Below are 6,000 nucleotides of genomic sequence, written 5' to 3'. Positions count from 1 at the left end.
CCTGGGCCGTGCAAGGAGCATCCTGAGGGGCCCACTCATGCCACTGCTCTTGCACAGCTGGGGAGACCGATCAGGTTTGGGGAGGAGCCCAAGTGACCTGGGGTCACCGCCCTTCCTCCTGTAGCAGCTGCGCATCCTTCAGAACGTCACCCAACCTCCCTGGACCTGTGGGGTCTGGATAACATCAGCTCTCCCGCCCTGCAGATTGCTGGGAGGAGAAGAGGGTCCATGGCCAGGAAAGCATTTGGTGACTTGTCAAATGTTCTCAGACAGAGGTGGGTGGCCTTATGACGATCTGGGGCTCTGCGTAAGGGTCTGGGCCCCGGGAAAGGGCCCTGGCCTCCAGGCGACTCGCTTTTGGCAGGTGTTCGCAGAGACATTTGGCTCCCCGGTTATTTTTCAAGGCGCTTCATGCTGTCCTAGTCTCACCTGTCCTTCTGCTACACCTGGGACCTCGGCCAAAGCACGCCACCTGTCTGTCTGTGCCTCAGTTATTCCCTTGGGAAAATGGGTGTGCTCTGTGACTGCACCTGTCTTAGGGAGACCCATCAGAGCCAATCACATCCATCCACTGAGCCCAACTCGCTGAGGGTCTATGCTGTGCCTGGCACTCAGGGTAGGGGTATGAATGAAAGGAAACTTCTGCCCTAGAAGAAGACACAAGCAAGTGATTGGTCAGCTGCAGGGCAGTGCGGTTAGGTTAAACAGAAAAGTGGGATGAAGCCACGGAGGCCACCATGAGCCCTGCACTCCAATAGCAGAGACTGAAGGGACCTTCTGGCCACCCTAATTTCCCTGCCGCCTCTGCAGAAGAGCCTGTGCTGTGCTCTTTAGGGAGACGTGGTGAAAGCAAGAACCACTCGGCCTTCGCACACAGGGCTGGTCTCTGCAGCGTGCAGAGCCCCAGGGGGAGAGGTTAGTACACTTTTGTAGGGTTCAGAGCGAGTCCTGCTGTACAGAGAGAGTGCTGAGCAACCCAAAGTGCCCCCAAGGAAGGTGATGTCACACCTGGGCACCTTGCTCACTTGCCCGCTGAAAATGGTTTCTTATTGGGGCCAAAGTCACACTAAAGTAATTACAGTGTTTGATAAGGGGGTGGTGAATGATCAACCCACAGCGAACCTGGGAGAACCAAGGGTGGCAGGAGGTCAGCCTTCCGTGACTCACCGATGTCGTGGCTTTTCCCGGCCACGCCTTTCCCAGGTCTCATCCTCTCCGACGCTGGCAGCTCAGGGGAGGACGTCATCTGGGTGAATGTTGAGCGGGCCCTGGACGGTGGGCACGGAGCCAACCAAGCTTCACCGAAATGACTTCTTTTTTTCGTGCACGCATGCGTCCTTCCATTGGGTTACAACTATGGTACTCAATGGGCTGGACTTGTTGGGGTATAACGGGAAGTAGCTTCTTTTTTTTTCTTTCATCGCTGTCCTTTCAAACTGCTCTGTTCAGTCGTTCACTGGTCAGCATCTCAGGCAGATCCCATAATAGCCGCTTTCAGGTATTAGCGAACTGTTCGCATGCTGGAATATTAAAAACCCTAGTCCACTATACATTTACAACTGTTTCCCATCGAACCCAAAGCCATTTCCCTTCTCCCAGCTCAGAAAGGTGGCACCGTCTGCCTTTTATCATGGCGTTGTCTCTGGCCTTTCATTAGCTGCTTCTGACCCCACACCAGGTAGGGCGGAAAGTGGGGAGAACAGGAAAAGAAGCAAAATTGGCTTTTTCCTTAGCTGGGCCCTGTTGGAATCCAGCCATTGGTGTCCTCTAAATACCAATGCTCAGATACTGGTTTTTCTCTTGTAAGACACAGTTTGGGTCCCTCGGATGTGCCCCCCGCCCCCTCATCCAGCCAAGGGCTGGTGCCTTAAAATGTCTGCACTCCGAATGATGCCCTCCCTGGTTGACTCTTATAACTCCCCTTCAGTTCTGGTGCCAATTGGGATCCTCCACATGGCCATCTAAAGCCAGGCGCACCTGTCCCTGGCAGTAAGGCCACTGGCTGGTCGTATCAAGAGGACTTAAGTCTGGCTACTATCTGTAGAGTCCACATGGCCCACAGAGAAGCTTTCCACCCGTTGCCACAGCAAACTCTGGAAGTGTAGGCCTTGCCCGAGGACTTTTGTTCCCCAGGGTGGTGGCAGCCAGGGCAGGCCTATAAGACCATGCAGCTGAGCGAGCATCTACCAGGAAGGGAGATTTCAGTCTCTGCTCCTGGCACGCTCCCCTATTCGCTGAATGGTCCTCTTGGGGCTATCTTTACTTGGCTCGATGATGGGATGAACACTCCCTCCCCTCCTCCAACCTGAGAGGAAAAGAAAAATAAATGCCCAATACGTCTTGCTAGAACTCCCTTAACAAGTCCAACATGGATGAAAGCTGCATCTCTTTAGAATATGGGGTCACTTGTTATCCATCTCAGCTTCAGGCATCAAACAACAGAAACATTCCAATTTAACTTCCTGGTATTCACTAATCCATTCATTCATAATATGTATTCCTCAATCGCCCAGCATGTACCAATGTGCCCAGGAAGGAGCAAAACTGGGCTGGACTCAGCCCTTTTCTGGGTACGCTGGGTGGATCCACCACATGCTGGCCTCTTGAAACCTCTTGAAATATCTCTATTTTATTATTTCCCCATCCTGTCAGCTGGAACTCTGTTATTCTTCACGGGTGCGTGACTACAAAGACAGAGCTTCATGTTTGTAATAATGGTCCCAATTGCTGCAAGATCCCAGCATGCCTTTGGAGTCACTGCTAATAACTTAATCATCTGAACCTTTTTAGCGTTGAGTATACGTTGCTGGTATCCGATTGTTTAGCAAGGACAAACTTCCTTATGCTTCTATCTTGACTCTAAATAGATGCACGCTCTGAGACCGAAGTGGTTCCCTATCATCAGAATATATGCTAAATCCTAACAACGCATTATTTGAAAGACTGAGTTCAGAACATTTTTCTGTTTGTTTGCAAATTCATAAGTCAACAAAAGGTGGATACGTATGTGTGTGTGTGTGAGTTGTTCCCACTTTTTTGTATATTTTCTTTTATTAGATTGAATTTTCCTGCTATTTTCCCTTCTATCAAAAAAAAAAAAATAGACGTATTCACTTTCTGGCTTAAATGGATAACTCAGTGAAATGACTAATTTAACTTGATTTTTTTAAATGCAAAGTCATATGTTTTTAAAACACCGCTCCTGTTCCTGGCACTGCCTGTCAGAAACCTTCAACTTAAAATGTCTGCCTTGTTCCTGAAGTTGGATTCTGTGTGTTTTGATTTTGTGGGAATTTTTTTCATCTCATTAAACCTCGGCGTAGATGAAAAGTTTTGATCTCATACAGGGAAAAACACCAGAGGATCTTTAGAGTTGCCAACTTTACATTTTAAAAGTCTTGCTTTCTAACCTCGGTTCCCTGATGTAATGTATAAATCTCGTTAACCTTATAAATATGATTTTTTGAGAGCAAGAAACTTCTCCCTTCTTCCTTTATTATGTCTAATTTGCATACTAGCACATAGTCCGAGTGTTGGCAGATAATAATATTTTAAAGGGCATTGAAGTATAAGAATAACTACATACTTGCAGATGTGTTATGAAATATACCCCATTAGTCACTTTTTCATTTGAAAGGCAGAAAAATAGGCACCTAGCAACAGCATGCCGTCATTCAGGATTAGAGAAAAGCCATTTTACCTCTAGGAGATACCACCCCTCTTTTGGGGGCTGTCAGCCTAGTACATTTAATTACACAAAAGCTCCTCACAAGAGACTCGGCTGTTGATTGCCCATATGCACGCTGAATGACAGTAATGACATCCCCCAAAGGATGGCTTTTGGCAGCAGCGCCAGACAGGGGGCTTATGGGAGCCTTCCAGACAGGTCCACAAGTCAGCCCTGTGCAGAGAGACTTCGAGGCTCTGCTTGAGAGCCGTGCTTTCCCATCCAGAAAGCCACCATCCTTCCTCTCTCTCTTCCCCGCCCAGTAGATTGATAGGAGGGGGTGCACCTTCCGCAGAACCCAGAAAGAAGGATCCAGCACCCAATACCCATTCAGGGCCCACCTTCCCCTATCAGCCACAGGGGTGGGTATCAAAATGCTGAGCCCTCATTAACATCCAAATAGACCAAATTCCTAGAAGGTTCTTTTCTCATACCAGCTAGGACAAGCAAGAAGTTAACAGGAGGCAAGCAAAGGTGCTGAAGAGAAGAGAGAGAGCAAACTCTAACATTCAGTTGGGAAGAAATTCCTTCAGGAGTCCCTGTGGATGCTTGCATCTGGGCCACATGATGAAGGCTTCAGGGAGCCCAAGGCCATTGTGCAGACTTTTGCTGAGCCCCTACAGTGAATTCAGGGGTTCAGACTGAGGATAAATAGCCCCCCACTCAAGCAGTTCCCTTTCAGGTGGAGGAGCTTGGGGGTCAGAAGTGTCCCAGGAGAATTATGTCCTCTCTGAGTCATGGAGACTTGGGAGCAGCAGAAATTCACCTATGATCAAGTCCGTATCTTGCCTTCGAGTCTTTTCTATGTTGGTTCAGTAGAGGGATGTAGAGTGAAGCTGCTCAGTGGGGAATCACCTGCTTGGGGAAGCCAGGGCTTGGGCGAGATGGGCTTCCTTCTCTCCTTAAGAACAAAAAGGAGGAGATCCCTGGGTGGCTCAGCAGTTTAGCGCCTGCCTTCGGCCCAGGGCGTGATCCTAGAGACTTGGGATTGAGTCCCACGTCGGGCTCCCCGCAGGGAGCCTGCTTCTCCCTCTGCCTGTGTCTCTGTGTCTTTCACGAATAAATAAAATCTTTAAAAAAAAAAAAAAAAAGAACAAAAAGGAAAGAAGGGAGAAAGGGAGAGAGAGAGAGGAGTACAAGAGCAAAAAAAAAAAAAAAAAATGGTACCCCTGAGAAGTAGATACTGGTGATGGTTGCACAACACTGTGGATGTACTTAATGCCATGAACTGCACACTTGAAAATGGTTACAATGGAAAATTTCATGTTATGTATATTTTAACACCATTTTTAAAATATTATACCAAAATTCATCAAACTGTACGTTTTTATGTTAATTTTTAAGATTTTTTACTTTTATCCCAGTATAGTTAACATACAGTGTTCTATTCATTTCAGGTGTACAATATAGTGATTCCACAATTCCATGCAATACCCGGTGCTCATCACGGTGAGTGTACTCTTAATCCCCATCACCTATTACCCCATCCCCCCCCACCTCCCCTCTGTAACCATCAGTTTGTTGTCTGTAGTTAAGAGTGGTTTCTTGTTTGTCTCCTTTTTTCCTCCTTAGCTCATTTGTTTTGTTTCTTAAATTCCACATATAAGTGGAATTATATGTTATTTGTCTTTCTCTGACTTATTTAGCTTAGCATAATACTCTCTAGCTCCATCTATGTTGTAAATGGCAAGATTTCATTCCTTTTCACGGCTGAATAATATTCCTGTGTGTGTGTGTATGTGTGTGTGTGTGTGTGTACATATATATCACATCTTCTTTATCCATACATCTATCAATGGATATCTGGGCGGCTTCCACAGTTTAGCTATTGTAGATAATGTGCAATAAGCATAGGGGTGCATATATCTTTTCAAATTAGTGTTTCCGTATTCGTTGGGCAAACACCCAGTAGTGCAATTGCTGGATCATAGGGCAGATCTATTTTTAGTTTTTTGAGGAACCTCCACACTGATTTCCAACAGTGGCTGCACCACTCTCCACATTCCCACCAACAGTGCACAAGGGTTCTTTTTTTCCTCCACATCCTTGCCACACTTGTTGTGTCTTGTGTTTTTGATTTGAGCCATTCTGACCGGTGTGAGGTAATACCTTGTTGTAGTTTTGATTCGCATTTCCCTGATGATGAGTCATGTTGAGCATCTTTTCACATGTCTGTTGGCCTCCTGGATGTCTTTTTCGAGAAGTGTCTGTTCATGCCTTCTGCTCATTTTTTAATTGGATTATTTGTTTTTGGGGTATTGAGTTGTATCAGT

The sequence above is a fragment of the Canis lupus genome, chromosome 7, assembly GCF_048164855.1.
Source record: "Canis lupus baileyi chromosome 7, mCanLup2.hap1, whole genome shotgun sequence".
Taxonomy (NCBI): domain Eukaryota; kingdom Metazoa; phylum Chordata; class Mammalia; order Carnivora; family Canidae; genus Canis; species Canis lupus.
Note: the sequence above shows the minus strand (reverse complement) of the source record.